This window comes from Cebus imitator, unplaced genomic scaffold (genome assembly GCF_001604975.1).
Source record: "Cebus imitator isolate Cc_AM_T3 unplaced genomic scaffold, Cebus_imitator-1.0 Scaffold100, whole genome shotgun sequence".
Lineage (NCBI taxonomy): Eukaryota > Metazoa > Chordata > Mammalia > Primates > Cebidae > Cebus > Cebus imitator.
Genome location: NW_016107415.1, coordinates 720,829 through 745,637, shown reverse-complemented (window position 1 = coordinate 745,637; position 24,809 = coordinate 720,829). Strand labels below are relative to the sequence as shown.

Here is a 24,809-nt window from a genome sequence, read left to right as displayed (position 1 = left end):
TCTTGAAAAATACATGCCTCTTAAACAACAAAGATAAAGTTAACTAATATCATATTCATTTACTCAACAAGTAATTATCTACTATGTGTAAGATATTCTTCAGGTGCTAGGTACACAACAAATCCAAGACCTCAGAGCGCATGTAAGGCTAATAAATACATAAAGAAAAAAATAAATTGTGTTATGTATGATTAAAACATAGATTAAAGTCTTAGTGTTTGGTTTACTTTAGAGAAGAACTTTTTGAAGAAGCAACAGTTGATCTATGATCTGTTTATCAAATATTATGCTAAGAAAAGAATCATTTTCTGCATAAAAAGTGAGTATCCATGGAGCATAAAGTACATATTAGTCACTCTTGAGTTATAAAATTACAAGAAACATCATCTCTTTTCTCCAGGAGCTTGAAATATAGTAGCATAGACCTAAATAACGGAATTTACTTAAATAAAGTTACTCTAGTTTGTGCTCACTATGTTCCAACCTTATTATGAATGTTCTCCGTATTTTAACACTTCTAATCCTCCAAATGCATAATGAAGTATCCTTTACTATTTTTTGTAATAAAAATATTTAGTGAAAAGACACATTTTAACTCCCATTTATGAATTTTAAAAATACAAATAAAATTTTATCAACTTGATGTTCAGCCTGTAACTGGCTCAATACATAGTCTTAATTTATTTCCTAAAATCATATTTCAGCACGCTCTGAAAAACTAAATACAAGTTTATACCTTCATTAGTTACGTAATAGAGGAAAATATTTAAGCATACACTCATACCTGGGTCTTTAAAGAAACTGAAAAGACTTAGTGTAAGTTTAAAATTTTAATATTTATAAATTTGAAAATTTGTACATGTGCTGAGTAGTAGCAGTGTGAACATTTTTGTGACCATTAAACCACAAACCCACTGCATAGAGCTTCTTTCTTTGTACAGAGAATTAAATCACAATACCAACATTTACAATTTTTAATAATTGTTTGTGGTAAAAGACACCACCCCTGGAAGCCTGGGCTCAGAAAACACTTGAGGTCAGATCTCCAGTAAGTACATAGACCAGATGCAGTACATAATTTCAGGATAGGAAAATTAGCTACTAGAATATGTCTGACAGTTCTTAATAGCTAAGAGACCTTAAGAATGTAAGAATAGTAAGAGTAGAAAAAGCTTTCACTATTATATATAAGCAAACTGAGACAAAAGGACTAAGTTTTCCCTTTCAAACATATAATAGCTTGCTGAATTTGGGATTACATTTAGTCTAGCACACAGCTCACCTTCCTAATTTCTATGATAAAGAATGAATGTTATGATATAAATGTGATACTATAAAATCATGAAAAATTGGTTTCCGGCTGAGATGGTCTGAGAAGGTGGCAAGGTGTATTTGGCTAAAGGTAAGCTGCTCATTATATATCCAAGGAAATATGAAAGGAGTTGTCTTTTAGAGATGTTTCTAAGACAACAATGACAACAATCTCATTGATATTAACTTGGCAATACAAGTGGCAATAGTAGCTTAGGTCGTGAAAGACCATATGGAGCCTACCTAGAAGTTTCTCTTGGGACCCTCACAATATATCCAGAAAGTGTTAATAGAATAACCATGGCTCTTCTTTAAAAAAAAATCCAAATATACATATATATATATATATATATATATATATATATATATATAAAATGTAAAAAAAAAAATATATATATATATAAATCTTCAAATGTATACATATTTGGAGATTGTTTAAAGAAGTGGCATGGTTATAATATTAACATACCCATATACACTAACATATATTAATGTATCTTATAATATTAACATACCCATGTGTTATATGTAAGCATTAAAAAAGAAGAGTCATGGTTACTAAGCAAAAAAAAAAAAAGAATATTAATGAGCAAATGTCTTATAGAGATACATTCACTCTGAAAAGCAATCAAGAAAATGGCAATTTAAAATATAAGTCATGTTTCAATAACATTGACAAAGAAGAAGGACAGAAAGGACAGGAGACGAAATAGAGAGATGGTCAGGAAGGAAAGAAGAAGGGAAGGAAAGATACTTCTAGCTATCTCAAAAATGTGGAAAGCAGCAATCTTCATATAGAGGAAATATCTGACAAATATATTTAAAAACCTGTTAAAATTTTAAGTCCTTCAACAAAGCAAGTTTGCTTCTATGAAGTAAAAACATATATAAATGTTTAATGAAATGATTTTATAATATATGAATGTCTATCATAAAAAAATTAAAATATAAATATATTTGCTGATATATAAAATACACTAAAAATGAATTGAGTTTTAAAATAGTACATACAGTCTTCCTGTTTTGCCTGTAAATGGAAATATATTTTTATTTGTCAGAGTCAGGTTTATTTGAAGCTAAGACTTTATTTTAAAACATAATAACTGTCTGCTAATTCAACCTTTTCTATTTTAATTTAATATATAAGAATATACCACTTTTAGTCTATTAATATAAAAATATATCAACTTTAAAATTGCTGTATTATAAGTTTGAATACATTTATTACAGTATGTCTGTTCTTCTGTCTAGTTTAAATTAAATCTTTTTTCATATTTTTAAATATTCTCAATAATTTAGGCATGGTTGATTTTGATTTTTCTAGCATTGATTTTTTTTATTGCTTTTGTTTCTTTTAAAAGTGTTTGCAGGAGAGAGTGACTTGTACAAATATATTATTTAGCTCTCAGTTGTGTTTTTTAATTAATATTTTTATACTGAGTTAAATATAGATTCACAATCTGTTGGAATAAAATATCAGGAAGAGCCTATAAATGCTTTACCCTTTTTCCTGATAGTAAAATCTTGCAAAACTTTAATACAATGTCACTATCAGGATTTTGACATGGATACATTCAAGATACAAGATATTTCCATTCTCCTGAGGATCTTTTGTATTGCACTTTTATAAGCATACTCACATCTCTCCCTTGGCCTGTCCCTATCCCTTGGCAGTCACTAATCTGTTATGAATTTCTATAAATTTGCCATTTCAAAAGCGTTAGAGACTATGCAGGGCCAGGCGTGGTGGCTTATGCCTGTAAGCCCAGCACTTTGGAAGGCTGAGGAGGGTGGATCATTTGAGGTCACGAGAGCAAGACCAGCCTGGCCAACGCAGTGAAACCTAGTCTCTACTAAAAACACACAATTAGCCATGTGTGCTGGTGGGTGCCTGTAATCCCAGTTACTTGGGAGGCTGAGGCACTAGAATCGCTTGAACCAAAAGACAGAAGTTGCAGCGAGCTGAGATCAAGCCACTGCACTCCAGCCTAAGCCACAGAGCAACACTCTGTATCAAAAAAAAAAAAAAAAAAAAAAAAAAAAATTATTATGCCATAGGTAAACTTTTGGGATTGGCTTCTTTCATTCAGCATAATTTAATGATAGTTTATCTAAATTTCACATATATTAATATTTTTTCATTTTATTTCTTAGTAGCATTCTATAGCATGAATGTATAATAGTTTGGTTACTATACACATGTTGAAGGACATCAAGCCGCTTCTAATTTGGGGCTATAACAAAGTTTTTTCATTTAGACACTGTTATATAAATGAAATCATGCAGTATGTGTCCCCTTGCAATTGGCTTTTTTTTTTTTTTCATTAAACATAGTGCCCTTGAGATTTTCTAGGTTGTTAAATATGTCAATAGTTGGTATTCTTAATCCTCGAGTAATGTTCCATGGCAAGTATGTATCACAGTTTATTTAACCATTGGCCATAGAAGGACAGGGTTGTTGCTAGATTTTGGATACTGTGAATATTAATGAAACTGCTATGAACATTTATTTAGATTTTGGTGTTAGGTTGTCATTTATCTGGGATGAAGACCTGAAAGTGCAATTTCTGGGTCATATGGTAAGAGCATTTTAGTTTTATAAGTAATTGCCAAATAATTTTCAGAATGACTGTATCATTTTATGTTCTCACTAGCAATGTATGAATGATTCAATTTCTCCACATTTCTGTTGACATTTGTATTATCATGATTTTATTTTTAAATACTAGCCATTCTGATAGGTATGTTAGTATAGCTCATTGTGATTTTAACCTGCTATTTTCTAGTGGTTAATGAAGTTCAACATCTTTCTTGCTTATTTGCTATCTGAATATACTGTTTGGTTAAATGTGTGTTCAATTCATTTTTTCCCATTTTCTGATTGGATTACTCATTTCTATCTGTTGAGCTTTTTGAGTTATTTATATATTTTAGATAAAAGTCTTTTGTTGAATAATAGGTTTGCATTTATTTCTCTCCCAGACTGTAGCTTATCTTTCAATTCTCTTAACAGGGCCTTTCATATAAGGGTTTTTAGTTTTGATGAGGTACAATTTATCATTGTGTTTTCTTTTTATGCTTTGTGCTTTTGGTGTCAAGCCTAAGAGGTCTGCCTAACTGCAGTTACCAAGATTTTTTCCTACTTTTCACAAAAACAGTCTTATAATTTCCATTGAAATCCAAGATACATTTATTTATGTTAACTTTTGCATAAGGTGTGAATTTAAGATCAAGTTTTTTTTTTTTTTTTTTTTTTTTTTGCTATGGCTATCTGATTGCAGTAATACTATTTGTTTGAAAGGCTATGCTAGATGGGTGTGGTGGTTTACTCCTGTAATGTGACAGCTTTTGGCAGCCAATGTGGGAGGATTGCTTGAGGCCAAGATTTCAAGACCAGCCATGCCAACATAGTGAGACCCTCATCTCTACAATAATTTTTTAAAAAATAAATTAACCAGGTGTGGTGACATGTACCTAGAGTCCAGACTATTTAGGGGACTGCGGTGGGAGGATCTCTTAGCCAAGGAGTTGAAGGCTTCAGTGAGCTATGATTGTGCCACTGCACTCCAGTCTGAATGATAGAATAAGATCCCGCCTTCAAAAACAAACAAACAAACAACAAACAAATGGCTATACTTTCTGCCTTGAATAGCTTTTGTGCCTTTGTGGGAGTCTAATATTAGGTTCTGTATTCTGTTCTGTTGATTTATGACCTAGCCTTTCACCAATAATGTACTCTCATGATTATATAGCTATATGGTAAGAAAATATTGAATATATTCATCTTAAATTATATTTTTTTTCAAAATTGTTTTGGATATTCTAGGGCCTGTGGTTTTCCATAAACATTTTAGAATGAGCTTGTCAAAGTGTGCAAACATGACACAAAACAACAACAACAAAACTTGTTGGGATTTTCATAAGAATATCACTGAACCTGTGAAGCAATTTGAAAATAAATTACAGCCTTACTATGTTGGTTCTTTCTATGAGAATGGCATACCTTTAAATTTATTTGGTACTTCTTTCATTTCTTTTATCAACATTCTTTAATTTTAGTATATAGATGCTGTGCATGTTTTGTTAAGTTTGTACCTAAATATTTTATAACATTTTCCTGGAAAAATTATAAATGATATTGTGATTTTAACTTTGGTTTTGATATGTTTACTCTTACTATTTAAAAATGTGATTCACTTATGTGTGTCTATGTATGTGCTATTTTCATATGCTACAACCTTGCTTAACTTTCATATTCTACAAAATGTTTCTACTTTGCAAATTACTTGAAATTTTCTACAAAGATAATTGTATCATCAGCAAATAGAGACAGTTTTTCTTTCCTTTACAATTTGTGCCTTTTACTTCTTTTTTACTTGATTCACTGTAGTTTTATGTTGAGTAAGAGTGATGAGAATTGCTTCTTTTTTTGCCATGTTCTTCATTTTAGAGTGGAAACACTAAATATTTCAACATTAAGCATGATACTACTTCTAGATTTATTTTATATATCTTTATCAAGTTTCACATATTTTTTTCCTACTGAATACTTACTGAGTTGTTTATTATTATTAATAGATGCTAGCTTTTCTCAAGTGATTTTTCTGTATCAATTGATAGAATCATGTGATTTGCCTTCTTAGCCTGTTGATATGCTGGATTACATTGATTTTTTTAAAATATAGAACTAGCTTTGCAAACTTCTAATAAGTCACACTCAATTGACTATATATTGTTTTAAACATTGTTAAATTCAGTTTGCTAATATTTGCTTGAGTATTTCTTTTTGGTCAAAGATTATAAGAAATATTCATCTATACTTTTTTGGTATTTATTTTTGTTTTTTGCTCTTTGGTTTTGGGATCAGGGTAACATTATCCTAATACAAGTTTTCTCTCCTCTTCTTTTTCAGAAAAAAAGATTGTGTCAAATTAGTTCTAATTCTTCTTTAAATAGTTAATAGAATTCTCCAGTGAAACCATCTGGGTCTGTAGATGTTCATTCTATGAATTTTTAAATGATGAATTAAATTTCTTTAATGGTTTAATACTGTTCAGATTATTTATTTCATCTTGGTTGCATTTTAATAGCTTGCATTTTTTGAGGAATTGGTCAATTTTTTTCTAAATTGTTATATTTGGGATCATAAAGTTGTTTGTAATATACTTTCATTATCTTTATAATAGCAGCAGGATTTTCGGTGACAGCCCAGTTTATTCTGGATACTGATGATTTGTGTTTTTTGTTTGTTTGTTTAAAGACTGGGTTTCACCATGTTGATCAGGCTGGTCCTGAACTCCCGACCTCAGGTGATCCGCCCGCCTTGGCCTCCAAAGTGCTTGGATTACAGGCGTGAGCCACCACGCCCGGCCGATTTGTGTCTTTTTGCTTTGCTTTTGATATTTGTCAGCCTTACCAATTGTGTTAACATTTTGAGGAACATGCTTTGTGTAATTGATTTTCTTAATTGGTTTTATCATTTTTATTTCCTTGATTTTTTTTATCTTATATTTATTATTTCCTTTACACTGCTTTTGTCAGAGGTGTTTGAACCAGAGCAACTCCATTTTGAGTGAGGGCCAGGAAAATGAGTCTGAGACGTGCTGGGTTGCATTCCCAGAAAGTTAGGCATTCCTAGCGTCTAGATGTTTATGGTTAAGGGAACAAATTAACAATGTTCACAAAGCAGAACCAGACTTGGGAGTGCACAAATACCACAATATCTGGAGAACAAAGACATTCCTAATTTTGCTTTAAAGATAATAATATCGATTCTTGCAAAACATACTAATTAAGAAAATTAATCCTTTATCACAAACCCTGAGAGCGGAACACATCTGCCCATATATATAAGCATTGTACATAGGGTGGATGCCTTTCTACTCTTGCTTTCGGTAATGTCCTACTCTGTGTATGGAGTCCTTTCACCACTGTACTTTCTCAGTAAACTTGCTTTAATTTTGCACTGAATTCTTTTTTTGCGCGAATTCTAGGAACCCTCTTTGGGGGTGCAGATCAGGACCTCTTTCCTGACACTTTTACTTTAAATTACCTATGCTGTAAAATTTGAAATCAATTTGTAAAACAACATAGAGTGGGTATGTGATTTTTCCCTGACTACACCAATGTCTGACTAACTGATATATCTACACTATTTTCATTTAAGGATAATACTATGTTGTTGTAACTTAATAGTTAAGTCTTAATACTATGATGTTATAACTTAAAACTGCTATTTTGTGTTTTTAATTTATTTTCTCTATGCGTTATTCTTTTGTGTCTCATTTATTACCTTTAATACAAAGTATTAATTCTTTGTCTTAATTTGTTTTTTGTTGCTGTAATGGAAAATCAGAGAGTGGGTAATTTATAAACAATAGAAGCTTACTTGGTTTGTGATTCAGGAGGCTAGGAAGCCCAAGAACATAACACTGGTGTTTGGTGAGGGCTTTCATGCTGCATCACCCCATGGTGACGATGGCAGACCAAGAGAGTATGAGAGTGAGAGAGGAAGAGGGTCAAACTTATTTTTTTCTTCAGAAATTCATATCTGTGATAACGAAATCACTTCTATGATAACAGCATTAGTCCATTAATCAGGGCAGAGCTCTCATAATCTAATCACCTGATAAAGTCTCACCTTTAAATACTGTTACACTGAGGATTAAGTATGAACATATGAACTTAAGGGAGCACATTCAAACCATAGCATTCTTTAATATTGTTTTAGTTATTAATCATTTGCTTACTCTGTTTTCAGTCTCATTTCTCAATTTTATTACATATATTCTGCTAATAATATGAAATTGCCTTAAGTGTCTTTATGTCCCTTACCCTTATCTGATTTAGCAGACCTTGTTGTCTTTGCTAAAATACCCTTCTCCAAATTTTCATCTTGGCCACATTGTATTTATTCTTCAGCATTTAGCATTGTACTTTCTATTATAGAAAATATGTTCCGTCCAATTCTCCCCAACCTTGAATCTTTGCCCCAAAACTTGCATTTCCTTTACCAAGAATCACTTACGTAAATATTTATTTATCTAATGTATCTCTCAATTATGAAACCCATTGTTGCATTTTATAATTGTTACTTATTTGTCCCCCATACCAGATTCTGAATCTTTTAAAATGTACTCCTCTCTATATTCCTGTTTCTTAGCCCTATATCTAACATATAGAATTCACTTGTTAAATAATGGTGATATAAAAACAATAAAATATTTCACATATAATTTATTTTAGTGAAAATACATCAATGTTATTAATTTTGAACTGCTCTATTTAGAAAATAGTGTTAATTAACAAACACTAAAGAATGTCTAACTGTATGTTCAGTACTGAATTGGATAGAGTTGAAAATACATAAGAACAGCAATCTACTCTCAGGTTATAGTAATCTATTTTATCAGGCATGCTTCCACCATAAAAAAGTGCAAACTATCCAAAAACTAATTGGGATTCAATGGAATGATGGGTCAATGAGCTTTCGTACTAGTCAAGAAGGATAGATAGGAAAATGTGTGAGTCTAAAAGCAATACTTTCCAAGTTCCAATTTTCAATTTGCTGCTGGGTATTCAAATCTTTTCTTATTGCCAAACCAGTTTATTTGTAGTTAAGATCAACAATAAAATAGAGGAGGGTAGCAAAAGAGTAAAAGAAGCTTTACTATGTAAACTTAGAAAAGCTAAACTTTCATTCATTGCTTTTCTCTTTTCTTACACAAATTAGGTATAGAAAAAAATTGTGTCTATTTATGAAGGTTATTAATAACATAAGAAACAAAAATCTAGGTCTTATAAAAATGAGGCATCTTTGATAAACAAGCAGAAACATTAGCAATCTGCTTATAACACAGAAAGAAATATTTTCTCATGATGGAAAACACTATACTCTTAACATTTTTAATACAAATTACTTTTTATGGACAAACTTGTCTGAACAGTACTGTCCTGAAAGCCCATAAACTCCTCTGAGATACTCCCATATTAACGAGTTTTAATGGTGCCTTTGAATAATACCTAGATGACTATAGCACTACTTGAAACAGAAACACACCTCTCACACTAATTAGAGTTCTTGAAAGACATTGAAAGAGGGAACTGGTTAAATCATTTTCTGCAACACCAGATTTAATTGACATAGATATAATGCCAGTGATAATTTTATGCAATTGCAAGATCAGGAGTTTAATATATCTGGCAGTAAGGCAGGGATTTTCTTTCTCTGACAGTGCTGAATAAACCTCTCTAATCCTTTTCCTTTAGCTTTCCCTTATTTCTAGGCTTAAGTTTAATAAAAGGCTAAAAAAAAAAAAAAAAAGTCAGCGTTCCTCTAGGCTTCTGAAAGCTCAAGCATAGAGAGAAAAAGATGTTAACTCAGGGAGGTTGTGGCTCAGAATCATTAAAAAGACTAAATGGCAGGATCACAGGGCTAAGTTTACAATTCCCTTTGTATGTAGCAGAGGCACCCTTTCTTGCAGTAAACACTTTATCTAGTTTCATCTTGCTTCCAAATTGCCAAAACAGAGTCAGGAGTCCAAGAGGGATTGGATGATTATAGTTTACAAGGTGCTCAAAATGTTTCCTTGAATCTTCAGTTTGGCTTACCTATGATGCTTGTTTATTCATTTACAAGTTATTGCACAGCCTTGCTATATAGAACTAGGATATTTTGACAAAGTGGACTTCTACAGCATGTTTTCTGTAACATTTAATGTTTTGCAGTTTAAAATTGTGGTGTTATATAGAAGGCAGCATCTTATGGGCCATTTGGCAGAAGTGATAAAAAGCATAGTATTTACGAAAGACTCTGAAATAGGCCACATGATTTTCAGTGTAATAATCCAGTTTTTTTTTTTTTTACTTTGTTTTAATTATAAATTATGAAATGCAGGATTCAGGCAAATCTCAAGCCTGACTCTTTCTGCCCCTGGGACATTCCTGCTTTCTGTATTTGTTTTATGCTTTCTTTTTAACTTTTTGAGCAGAATGCTTCATTTGTAATGTTCTTTCTTACTTGACTTTTGATCAATGATATAGGTGTTTATATACAATGTTCTCATTTTCATTGTTTTCTAAAGCTTAAGATAATTGTGGTTTTTATTAACATTTAAACTCAAAATTTATTTAATGGAATATATTTTTCATGGGGCTATTTTTCTCCTTTATACCTTTATAAACTATCTTTTAGATTGGATGCATGGTGATCATACAATGTAGCCTTTGAAATGTCTTCTTTTAAAAATTCATTGAGATTTTCTTTGTAATCTAAAAATGTAATGTTAATTTTATTTTTTTCAGAAATAGGCTGTGGAAATTAAAAGGTCAAGTTGTAGAAAGGAATTTAATAAGTATTTATCAAGTCTATTGAGATAAAAATATTGTTTGTAACATGTTTAACTTTAAGAAAGTAAAGCATTATTTAACCAGTAAAAATGAAATTGAAGTTACCTGGAAATTGTTAAATAAATCAATGTAATTCCATATAGTAGCATAATATGCAAATATTAGAATTTATGGCATTTGAGAACATTACCAAGCTATATAAATTAGTGAGAAAGGCAAGTTAATAGAATATACAAATAATGTTTACAGATAATATATCTTGATTTTTAATAGTTCCTTAAAGGCTAAAAAACAGATACAATCACATTAACTCAAATTTTAATTTAAATTTTAACTACAAAGCATCAAAATAATATAGTGTGATGTAATCATGAAATTACATATAATTCTGATTCTTATTCTCTTTCTCTCTTTTTTTTTTTAATGTAGAAAGGGAGAATGGTTTGAAAATGGTTATGAGGAGAAAGAACGATGCTGACACCACCTCCAGGACCCATGGAACAAGATCTGTGGTAAGTTGTGTTAACTAGGGTCCTTAGAAGAGGTTCAGATTTACATTCAAACATAAAGATGAAAGAAATATCTTGAACACATGATAAAATTATGAGATACTTAACTGTTAATGGAGCATAAATTTCAAATGTCATACAGAAATAATTTTAGGATTTAAGGAAGCATTGTAAAGGAGACAGAATAGTAGATAGATAAAGATATATGATAATTCATGTAAAGAATACAAGATGTTACTAGGACTATGAGAGTTTTCTTGGGATGACATTGATGAGATAAATATATGTTCATATGTACTAAAATTAATCCTGGTGAGTTTAAGGCAGTGTTTGAGTCAGGGTGAAAGCGAGGAATGGATCTCTTTACTGTAACACTTGAGTAGATAGTAAGCAAGGAATGATCTTACACCTAGGGTGCCAGTTCACTCTGACTTCCTGTTTAGGGAGAAGAGATCTTATTCCAGGTACCTGTACACTATCTTGATAGCTTGCATAATTCTGTAGAAGGTATGCATGACACCAATCATAAGAATCCTTTTATTAAAAGAAAGTTATGCTTGTGGGTGTATGTACTTTCGTGCATATGTGAAAATGTCTACAGGCATGTACTTTCTCTTTTTATCTGGCTTTGATAAAATCTGGAAGTCATGCATTAAGAGTCTATTTTTTTTTTTTTTTTGCCTCAGAAATCTCTGAAATATTTTCTGTCTTTTCTTCCAGATTCCCTTTAAAAAAAAAATAGACTATTCCTATAAGGAATTTGATTGCAATTACTAAAGCTGTAGAGTCTGGAGGACATGTACCTCATGAATAACTGGAATTAAAATCTCAAAAGAATCATTAACTTTTTTACAGTCACTTGAAATCCTGCCTTTATGAGATTTTTTTTCTATTGAAATACTTTTGTGTATTTAGTCCTTAAGAAGAAGAATTTGCCATCTTAAGTTTTTGTCCTCAGTTGATGAAACTGAATCTAATGCTTGCATGTCTTCGTGAATTTTTTATGTGTATGAAGTTTCAATTTTGGCTTGGGCATCACTGGGATATTTTTTAGTGTGTGATTTTATGCAATAATATTTGGATATGATCACAAATCCTTCACTGGTAAAGTTTCTTTTCTTTTCTTTTAATATCAGAAAGTTTTCTTCTTTTTGGAGGTAGGATTTTTTTACAGACTTCATTCTTGCTTGTGGAATATGAAATTGAGAATCATCCAGTTGGCAACCACTTTTCGTTACTTGAACAAAGATAGAAACATTTTGCTTTGCTTTATGCCAGACATTATATTTTTTGTTACATGGAATGGCTTATTCATTGATTCACAAATTACATATTGAGTTTCTACTATGTGCCAGGCAGAGATTACAGTATCTGGAAAGTGATGGTAAATAAAATAAACCGTTATGTTTCCTGATGCCTAATTATATTAAAATGACTGAGATGAGGCAATAACATGAATTAAACAATATAAATGTAAAACAATAAAATATAATGGTTAGAATGTGGTACGTGTTATGGAAAAAATAGAGTTGGTTGAAGGGAACCAAGAGTATGAGAGTGATAACTGGGTTGCAGTTTTACTTAAGGCTGTTAGGGCAGGTCTTACTGATCAGGTGATATACATGCAAATATTGGGAAAGCAATACAGAGAGAGGGAATATCCCAGTCAAAATGCTTGAAATGGGATGGGACTTGTGTGTTTGAGGAAAAACAGAGAGGTCATTAAGACAATATCTATATAAGCAAGATAGAAGAAAATGAGGTCACAGAGCTAATAGGGGTCAAATAATTTTGACAATTATAGGCTATTTGAAGTACTTTCCATTTAATTCTGAATAATAAAAAGTGAGAGCATTGAATGACTTAAATAAAAAAGCACTGTGGTCTGACCTCTATGTCTCTGACTTCTGTTTTGATAATAGACTGGTAGGGGCAAGGAGATGAACTTAGAGGCTACTGGATCAATCAATAGCAAAAGCAAAGATGGCTTGGATCAGAGTTGTAGTGGTGTAGATAATGGTTGAATTATAATGTATTTTTTAATAAAGCCAAGAGGAATTCTTGACAAATTAGATGTAACATGATAGAAAAAGAGTCAAAAATAAGTGAAAGCTTTAGTCTGAGCCATTAAATGAAAGAAGTTGTCATCTGCTGAAGTAGAGAAGATTATGCTCTGTGTGTGGAGCGTGTGTGGGGTGTATCTCTGCAAGTAGCGTGTTGAATATATACATCTGGACTAAAAGAGAGTAACCAGACTGAAGATAAAGCTTTGAAATTCTAGGTACATATTTCACTATTAGGCCATCTAACTGAATAAAATGAGGATACAATGATGTGGGTAGAAAAGAGAAGGCCAAAAACTGATCTCGAGTATCTACAACGCTAAAATGTTGGGAACAGGAAAAGAATTCAGCAAATATCCCTATAAAGGAGACACTAGTAAAGTAGGAGGAGAAAAGAATTATGTGATACCTTGGAAGCTGACTGAAAATGAATAATAAAGGAGGGGATTGTAATAACTTAAATGCTCAGAATGGTATGTTATGTAAAATGTGAGGCTGGTGGTAATAGTAAGTAAAATAAATTAGGATGAGGCACAGGCAACTTAGAGTTAGGAGGCCCAGAGTGGAAGAGAATAAAAAGGAAAACATGAATAATATCTGTAATCAAGAAAGCCCAGCATGCAGTTTCTTTAGGACGCCTACTGTTGCCTAACTTCTCAAACCAAAATCATCCTACTTGAAGTAAGTGAGAATTTTGGTTGCCTACTGCCACAATACCTAGTGATTCTGATGTGTTTGTTTGATCTATTTAAGCTGTATATGACCCCTCTCACTTCAGGTGATGGATCTTTCATTCTGTAATACTTTGGAAGAAGAAACATGCTAAGCAAAATATTTCTTTGCAGCAAGTTTTAAAATTTGGTTTTCCTGTGGTGAACATCCAATTTTTCCATACTTATATTTCTGAGAACAGAACACAACACATAATGTGACATAGAAGAAATCTTAACATTCCATCTCTGACATTAGTAAAATTTTTAAAATTCCTGCCATTTCACTTCAACAAATGGAAATTAGCCTCTGTGTGGATCAAAGTATCTTGAATCTCTTTATAAAGTAATATAACTGAGTTGTGTGAGGTAAAAGCTAGGGATAGCATCTTTCAGCAACTTTTGTAGCCTAAGACATAGCAAATCAATCAGTGAAAACCATCATTACATCAACAGTCTAAGGAAAAAACATTATATAATCATATCACTTGATGCAGAAACAGCATTGACAAATAAACTAATGCTCATTTATGATTAAAAATTAAAAATACTCAAAAACTAAAAATAGAGGTGATATCAATATTTAACTTTTAAAATTAAAACAAACAAACAAAAAACACCTAATCTCATACTTAACAGTGAGAACTTGAATCCTTTCTCTCTAACGTTTGGAACAAGGCAAAGATATGCTCTCCACCATTCTTATTCAGCATTGTACTGGAAGGTCTAACCAGTGCATTATGACAAAAAGATAAAAAATATAAAAATTGGAGGGGAAGAAATAAAACTGCATATATTCACAGATAACTGATTGTTTCTGTAGGAAATCCCAAAATTCCAACAGCAACAATGGCAGTGACAACTCTTTGAACAATAAGATATTATTCCAAGGTTTCAGGATACAAGATTAATATACAAAATTCTATTGCTTCCTCATATATTAGCAATGAACAACTGGAATTTAAAATTAAAAGCACAACATCATTCACATTAGATAAGGAAAAAAAGAGAAATACTTAGATGCAAATTCTAACCAAATACATATATGATCTATATCCAAAAAATTATAAACACTGATTTTAAAAATCAAATATTTAAAAAAATGGATGTTCCGTGTTCATGAATTGAAAGAGCCAACATTAAAGTGCCAGTTCTTCCAAAATTAATCTATAGGTTTAACTCAAACTCAATTAAAACTGCAGTAAGCTCTTTTGTCAATATCAACATTGATTCTAAAGTTTACAAAAATGCAAAAGACAAGAATGGCTAACATGATACTGAGCAAGAAGAACAACAATGTTAGATGACTGACATGACTCTATTTCAAGACTTATAGTAAGGCTACCATAATCATGATTGTATGGTATTGGTGAAGTATTAGACACATAGATTACAGAACAGAATAGAGAGCCCAAAGAAAACCCACTCAAATATAGTCAAAATGTAATAAACTGATCCAGAGGAAAGGCATGTGAATGAAGAAAGAATAGTCTTTTTAAAAAATCATGGTGAAACACGTCGATGTCCTGTAAGTAAAACAATGAATCTTGACACAAATATTAATCTTACAAAAAAATCAATGCCAATTAGATTTTACATCTGAATACAAAATACAAAGCTTCTCGAAGGTCACTTGGGATACAATCAGTAGGACCTTTGTGTTTGATCAGCTGTTTAAATACTAAAATAAAAAGATGATAAGCCAATTATTGGTTATTTGTTGTGTTTGATCAGCTGTTTAAATACTAAAATAAAAAGATGATAAGCCAATTATTGGTTATTTGTTGTGTTTGATAAGGGAGGGTTAAATAGGTAAAGCACAGGGACATTTTAGGGTGGTGATTTTATTTTGAATGATACTATAATTAAGTGTTTGCCAAAACCCACAGAAATTTACTATGCAAAGAACAAATCTAATGTATTCAAAATTTTTAAAAATAGCATTGAAATTGGAGGACAAAAAGCAGAATGTGACCAAAGAATTTAAATATATTAAAAATGCATTAAATAACATCAGTTAAAAAGCTGGTAGAATAATGAAATATGATGAAATACATAACTTTGAAAATGTAAAGTCTTTGACACTAAAGCAAAAAGAACTATACATAAGCATTATAACTGGTTGGAAAGTTGTATCCTGTGGGGTTACGTGTTAAAAATTCTGAAACCACACTGCATGTATACAGGAATTGAATTAAGTGCATAAATATCAGGTGGGGGAGGCGATTTGATGTTACAAGGACAGGTTACAGAAAAATGGGTAGAAGCCAGAATGACCCATGAAGTATGGATTTGATTTGGAGACATTAGTTTGAACTTATGTTCAGCTTCATATAGATACAGGTGGTTTCATATAGAATCATCTATACATGTTTATATACATAAATTAGTGTATACACATGTTTTCTTCTTTTGTCAGCTGTAAGAACCTAGAAACAGTGACATTTTAGTACTATTGAGAACACTTTACATCTAGATCTTGGTTTCCAATACCATTCTTCAATAAAAGGAACCAGGCCGCTTGGATGAGTGTCTCACTCTAGGACTGGGGTAGAAAATACACAAAATGCGTCTGGAGCCTCTTGTGTATTGTAGTGTCAAAAAGTAAGAAAGTGCTCAATAAAAGCAAAACAACACACACACACACACACACACACACACGCATGCATGCATGCACACACCCTGATGGGGATTATGAAAGGGACATAGGAGCAAAGGAAAGAGTTCCAAATGGCAAAATTGGAACAATTTCAGCAATAAAATAAGTAAACTGTGTATGATTATAACCTAAAATATAAAATAAATATTCATGATGTAAATGATCAAACTCTTAAGCAAATGGATAATAGATAAATCTCTCTTGAAGAAGAATTTCAAATAATTTATGTTGTAATGATACCCTAAAGGATATGAAGCATTGCTCCCTGCTCCTTAAAGATTGACTTCACATAGTTTCTTCTAAAGAGTACTATGTGTAAATTGAATTAAAAAGAGCAAATTTACTCTTAAGGAAAAGTAAATTTGGAATGATGAAAAGTGACAATGATTCAAGCCAGGCAATCAAGGTGAACAATTACAATGACAAGTTATATATTGAGAGTATATACTCTTGATAAGATGTGATAGCAACTTTACCATTGTGGTCTTCCTCCCAAAAAATCCATAACTCCTGTATAATCATGAGGAAAATATAAGACAGTTCTCATTTTAAAAATATTCTGTAAAATACCTGAACAATTAATTCCCCAGGTAGTTAAGCTTATCAAAAAACAACCAAAGTCTGAGAAATATTACAACCATTAAGAAATTAAGGAAACATGACTACTGAAAGTAGTGAGGTATGATGGATGAGCTCCTGAAACAAAACCAATATTAAGGAAAGACTAAATATCTGTATACAATAGACTTTAAAACATAATAGAATATCAATATATTGGTTTACTAATTGTGAAAAATATACCTTTTCAGTGTAAGATATAATGTCTCCCTTCCTCCAAAAATTGTACCTCCTAATCCCCTAAATATGTGAAACTGTTACCCTACATGAAAACAGAGAACCTACAAATATAAATTAAGGGTCTTGAAATGGAGAGATTATTCTAGATTATTCAGATGTGCCTTATATAATCACAAGAGTCATTATAAGAGGGAGGCAGGATGGTCAAAGTTTCCGATGCGATGACGAAATTGAGATGTGTGTGTGTGAGAGAGAGATAGGAAAGTGCTATTCTGTCGGCCTTGGAGGTAGAAGAAGGGAGCTATAAGTCAAGGAATAGAGATAGCCTCTAGAAACTAAAAAAAGGCAAGGAAATGGATTATGTCCTACAGCAGGGGTCCCCACCACCCTGGGGACCGACTGGTACCATTCTGTGGTCTGTTAGGAACCTGGCCGCACAGCAGGAGGTGAGGCAGCAACCCAGCATTACTGCCTGAGCTCTGGCTCCTGGGCTCCGGCTCCTGGGCTCCTGTCAGATCAGTGATGACATTAGATTCTCATAGGAGCCCGAATCCTACTGTGAACTGAACATGCGAGAGATCTAGGTTACGTGCTCCTTATGACAATCTCACTAATGCGTGTTGGTCTGTTGTGGAAAAAGTTTCATCCCCAAACCATCCCTGCCACACACTCTACTCTCCATCCATCTGTGGAAAAATTGTCTTCCACAGAATCCATCCCTGGTGCTGAAAAGGTTGGGAGCTGCTGCCCCAGAGTCTCCAGAAGAAACACAACGCAGCTGACAAATCGATTTTATGGCTTCTAGCCTGCTTTACGACAAGAAATTTGCGTTGTTCTAAGCCCCGCGTATATTGACATCTGTCCCAGTAGGAATAGGAAATCGATATCATTTTAATCATGAATAAAACTGATTGTGGATTATATAGGAATTTCTGAGTTATCTTTGCAATAATTCTGTTAATCTAAAACTGTTCCAAAAATAGATTGTTGAAAAACAATTTCAATAATTGAGCTGTATGACATAAAACCCATCACCTGGGGTAACAGCTCATAGATCTCTGACAAACTGTAGCCCTTAGAGCATATACTCAGCTTTGCGTTGTCTTCCTGTCTTTGTCTTTGCTTATTTCATTCATGATGGTTACTCAGCTCTCTGCTAAAGTGTCTCTTCCTTAAAATTTTCTTATTGTATCAACTTTAAAATCAGAATGCATTTTGTCTTCAGATTTTTCTAAATTTATTTTTTTCTCTAAAAATAATGTTAAGGAATATAAATAATTGTTGAAAATTGGAAGAAGATAATATTTTGCCAGTTGAAATTGTTCTAAATGATTTACAAAGAAACCACTTAACAGAGTATCATGCAGCCTTTGAAAACAATTCGAAAAACTAGAGGAGGCTTTAGGGAGAAAAAAATTAAAACAATAATGCAGTTGTGTTCAGATATATCCACTAAAATTTTAAGCCTAGAAAATACATGCTAAAGGCATATTAACTTGCAATTTGGAACTTACTTGACTGACTACCTTTTGTCTACATAGGGGAAATCAGAAAAAAGAAATGGAGAGTTAAATATGTATGTTCTATCATATATAATATATAATGTTATAATCAAAACATTCACATTTTCAAAGGGTGGGATTTTAAAACTAATTTTAAATTCAATTCTAATATTTTTTTTCTGCCACATTGATGCATTCTCTTACATACCATTTGATTGACTCATGTGGACCATGACCCTAAATCAACAATCTGTAGAGGGCTGTTTTCAATCTAGATGCTGTCTGTGACAGAATTCATAATTATAAATAGTGAAATTTGATAAATAAGAACAATATAATCACCTGTTTATAAAGTTAGACTGATTAAATATGGAGAACAGTCCTTTATTCTGATGTCATTTAATTTCTTGTGTCTAGCAAATTAAATAACACTGTTTTATTTTCTGAATGTCATTGACAATATGCAATATGTGTATATTGTTCTAATTTATATAATTGTTAAAATCTGCTAGTTTGCAATGTCTAGGAATTGTAGTTTGGCAGAAAATTGTTATGTGTGTAAGAAATAAATAGAATGAAGAAGTCATCAAAGAGAAGCTGATGATATTTGCATTCAAATGATGATTATATTGGCATTCTCAATAGATCTCCACACAACAGTGTCACAGCTTACTGATGACATTTCCTGAGTCCTGTTCCATCTAAGTGGGGAAAACTTCTGTCCATTAGAAATTAGAGAAAAACACTTTTCAGGGGCAAAGATATATCTTTATTGAGTACTTTTGCAAAGTGCAAATGCAACTATAGTAAATACCACCAGAGATGAGAATAGTCAGTTGATTTATCTCAAGTCAATTATGGGAGTAAAACTAAAATTTTAAGCCTAGAAAATACATGCTAAAGGCATATTAACTTGCAATTTGGACCTTACTCAATTGACTAACTTTTGTCTACATTGGAAAAATCAGAAAAAAGAAATGGAAAATTAAATATTATAGAAAAAAACTAAACAAGAGCAAAGTATAACATGCTTTAATAGAAATTTTAAAAATATCGCATTTATCAAATCTGTTTTATCATGCCCCTGAATTTATTTTGTTTGTTTAAATTAACTAATTAAAGAATGTGAAAGATCAATGGTATTTAAGTCTGATCAGTGGAATAGTATTAAAAATATTTTTTCACAAAGGTAAAGACTTATCTTTAACATATATAAAAAGCTTTTTTTAAAAAAAAAAATAAATAGTACATCTTTCCTTATTAACCAAAAATCTATCTTCTTAGTTTCATGAAACACATATGCAAAATTATTTTATAACTGCCTGATTGATGGGGAGACCAGTGCTCCAGCCTACCTGCTATACAAAATTCCAATGTGGAGAAAAAGAAAAAAAAAATAGATTGCCCAGAACTCTCTTCACAAGTGGTGTCATGAAAACTTGAAGGCAAGTTCTCTGATCCTCAGTGCCTCATTCCAAATCACTCATCTAAGTACTGTAAGGAGAAATGTGTTTTCCCTTGAAATATAAAGTGGCTAAAAACTAATTTCAATATAAAACTGTTGTTTTCCAACAGTAAGAGATAATCTGACTTTATATTTGACATATTTAGAATAAATTTTAAACACATATCCAAGAATAAAATAAATAATAAAAAAGTTTTTAGGACCAAATGTATTTCCTGTTGTGGAATCTAATTGTTCTGGCAAAGGATGGCCAAGGAGAAGTACAAAATGAATAAGTGAATTGCTAGCTGCTAAATGATATGTAGTAAAGACAATCCAAGGAAATCCCCATGAAGTTCCACACTGCCAAACTTTTAGAGAAACATCTTTGGGCTTTTAGCTTAATGAAATGTCCTCAGATACACAAAGATATGTAACTTCTTGAGATTCTTCTAAATGCTAACATTTTATACAAAATATGGCTGTTAAATATTCAATAAAACATCATAGCATTGAACATCTGGGACACAGGAAAAATACTGTCATGTCAAAACATGTTTGTAGAGTTTCCATGTAAAAACCATCAATTTAGTAAGTATTTCAGATGTTGTCAACTTGTAGATATATGTGGACAGATATATAGAATAATTAGAAATTAGCTCTTTAAGAATGTAAGACATTATTTTCTATGTGTTATTAAATTTTGCCCCCACTAACAGACAAAATGGACTCTCCTTGGCTAACTGAGCCTCTCAAAGTTAAAACAGAAACAGGCCTACATAGTTAAGAGAGGGAACAATCACATACTCTGCATTCTTAGAAAGAACTAAGTGTCACAGGACCTCTCTTTTTACAACCAAGCCAAAGAGGTTCCCCTTGTCAGTGTCAAGATAAACTGTGAAGGGAAACTCCCTGCCACTCACTGGCTGTTTGAAAGAAACACCTGACAGAGACTTCTGGTTTGGGGTCTAAAAACCGCCTAACCCGGGCTCAACTATTTTGACCAATCAGAATTGAACAGGAGTAAAACTCTCATTTGCATAAGTGGACCTGATTGAGAACCTAGGTGAGAACTTTCCTTATTTAAGCTAGTCCCTCCCTTTGTTCTGTGGAGACCACCCCTTGTACTGAAAATTATACCTTCCCAATCTACAGATCATTTTTTAATAGAAAATAAGCTTTCCATTTTAAACCTTCCGAACACACACGCAATTAACCATCTATGAAAATAATTTTTGAAAGTGGCTGCATAATAAATGTTATATTATGTAGTCTGGGTATGGTAGCTAATACTCAGCACTCTGGGAGGCCAACATAGGAGAATCACTTGAGTCCAGGAGTTCAAGACCAACCTGGCCAACATAGGGAGACCCTATCTCTATGAAAAATTAATTTAGATACATTTAAAATTATAAATAAAAATAAAAGTTATACTGTTCAGAAAAGAGATCAGAACTTAGGAAAGATGCAGTAGAGAAGGCAGGAGGGAAGTTTTCCTAAAGGAGTACAATTTAAGAGATTGTAATCAGATTAGATGCCGCCAGATTTTCTGGAACTCAGATTCTTGGCCTCTCCAACCCTGACGAATGGGAAAGGGGGCCTTGGTGTCGCAGTCAGTGTTACAGCTCAAATACAACTCATGGACCAAAGAGTGTGTGGTAGTGTGGTGTATTAGGCAGAGTGAAAGGACAGCTTCCACGCCATGGAAGGCGACCTGGAGGGGGTGCTGCTGCAGGCTTGGGTGGCTGGAGTTTATACCCGGGAGTTATTCCTTTCCCCTTCTTGTTCTAATCCAATGAGGAGGTTTTTCAAACTTTCTCTGGCCAGAGGTGGGAAAAGTCATTTCCCTTGAACAAATCCCCTGGGAGTCATTTCCCTTGAACTAATCCCCCTGGGGGTGGGGGGCGGGCAACTGTAAACAAAACCCCTAGCCAACCAGGGAAGTTCCTCTAACACAGTCCCTCAAGATCATGTACAAAATGTGTCAGCTTTCAAATGATGCCCCACCTTGAACCCTGGTCTAACCAGATTTGTGATTACTTTGGCTTCACAGTGTTAGAAGATATGGCTAAAAACCTAATAGTGATGTGAATAGAGATTTTTGTTTGTTTTGGGGTATTGTATGGTTATTATTTTAAATCACTCTTTTCCTTTTAAATTCCTCACAAATGCTTTGCCTGTCTTTTTTTTAGAAAAAACACTAACGCTGTCAAGAACTTGAAAAGAAAAATATCAAATTCATGAGTCTTTACCTAAAGAAACCATTTATCTCCTAAATAGCTGCCCAACATCAGTAATGTTCAGAGAACGGGAAGTAACATAGTCTCCTCTTTTTTGACCTGAACAATTTGTGGAGGGTTCCTCTGTGAAATTTTGTAGAAATTGTGTGTGTGTGTGAGTGTGTGCATGTGTATGTGAGACCATTTTTCTAATATAAAGTTGTAAAATGATAATGTTGCCAAAATACACAAACCAACATATGTGTTTTCTTTCTCTGCATCTTTTTGAAAAACATTTTGGGTTGGGGAAGATTACCTTAAAATCATATGTCCCAATAATATTCAGAAAATAAGGAAATGCTAGAGAAGCCCATTCCAATGAAATAACGGCAGTAAAGACCCAAAGTGATGAGAGTTTGACTTAGTTGAAAAATAATACAGGAAGTCAGTGAAGTTGACTTTTGTGAACTAGAAACAGAATGATAAAAGGTGAAGTTGGAGAGTTAAGAATATATATTTACCTATATTATATAGGATATGCTATAATAAGAGTTTATATTTTATTCTAATTGCAATGAATAGATGTTACAGTGATTTGCTTTGTAGTCATTTGCATTTGTAAATAATCCAATTTGCTACTATGTTGAGAATTTGTTTAAAGGTTAAGAATGGAAGAAGGGTGGCTGGTATTGTGGTATCCATGGAAAGGTATAATAATGACTTTGTAGCAGTGAAGAAAACTTTCCTTCCACCCTCTGAAGGTTTCAGCTCTGTAATGATCTTGACAGTAGACTGATTAGTAAGAAAAACCTGGATGCTGTGGCTCATGCCTGTAGTCCAGCTATTCAGGAGGCTGAGGCAGAAAGATCACTTGAGCCCAGGAGTTTGTGGCTAAGCCCGGGAAGACTCTCTCTTAAAAAATAAAAAAAAAGAGCAAGACTCTCTCTCTTAAAAAAAAAAAAAAAAGACAGGTGCCATGGCACACACCTGGAATTATTCAACACTATGGAAGGCCAAGGCTGAAAAAAAAAAAAAAAAAAAAGATCTGGATATCATTGTATAGGTGACAGTTGAAGCTATAGAATGAATGTAGTCACCCTGGAAAGAGAAAGCTGAGGACAGAATTTCACTTCTAAAGAACAGAGGTCATCTTCTTTCTTCCCTCTACTGCAGTTAGAACAATTGATTCAAAGAAACTCTTACCTGGATGCCAATATATAGGGCAAATATAAAAATGAAGCTTCTCACACATCAACAGCTTAGCCTGTTTGACCTCCTCCTCACCTCACCCCATCAATGGCTGGGGTTCCTGAGGCATCAGAGGGGAATCACTGAATAGCTTGTGACAGAGGAGTAGAGGTAGGGGGAGGGGATTATATTTATTGAGTGTCTTTGTGCTAAGCACTGGTCTAGGTACTTCTTGTGAACCAATTATGATTATGACTGATGATCCCGGGGAAGATAGCTGGAATCAGGAATTTCTTTTTCCAAGATATTAAAAGTTATTGCTATGCAAATCCTTCCTAAAGCACTTAAAAATTCTTCATTCCACTTGGAATTGGTGTATGTGCTTTTCAAATCACAAACACAGATATGTTAGACCTGTTATACAAAATTGGTTGTTAGAAACTATTTGACTTGAGAAATGTAGTTCTCTTTACTCATGCTTTTCAAAAATTCTCTCCTGAAAATATAGATGTTCCAGGTAACTATTGGTTATAATCCCTATAAGGAATTATTTTGTCAAGTTATGTTAGCATATCTGGCAAATTCGTTTTATTCCCTCACACACTTTTTTTATTTTTATGGGCCGTCAATGACACCGCATAAATGATTCTGAGCTATGTGTTTTGTTTAACTTTAAAATATTTCTTTACTGATGGCTTTAGAAATTTTTGAGAACTAAACACCATGGAAGTTTGTTTAGTACCTTTTAGCAAATCTGTTAATTATCCTGGTATACATTTTAATTTTTTTCTTGTTTTAATGTGTCTTAAAAGTCTGTATTATATTCATAGTGGTATTGTAATCTCCTTGCCTTTGCATTATTGCTTTATTGGGAGGTAGTAGCAAGGTTTTAAGATAAAAATTCAGCTCACGCCTGTAATCCCAGCACTTTAGGAGGCCGAGGCGGGTGGATCACGAGGTCAAGAGATTGAGACCATCCTGGTCAACATGGTGAAACCCCGTCTCTACTAAAAATACAAAAAATCAGCTGGGTATGGTGGCGCATGCCTGTAATCCCA

At 32.8% G+C, this 24,809-nt stretch overlaps 1 long non-coding RNA gene across 1 annotated transcript in view; it reads left to right on the top strand.

The window, feature by feature from the left end:
- Positions 1-24,809, top strand: part of LOC108310023 — a 520,130-nt gene that overhangs the window by 402,927 nt on the left and 92,394 nt on the right. The window contains exon 2 of the long non-coding RNA XR_005201575.1: positions 11,089-11,171. This is a non-coding gene — a long non-coding RNA (uncharacterized LOC108310023). The remainder of the gene's footprint in view (positions 1-11,088; positions 11,172-24,809) is intronic.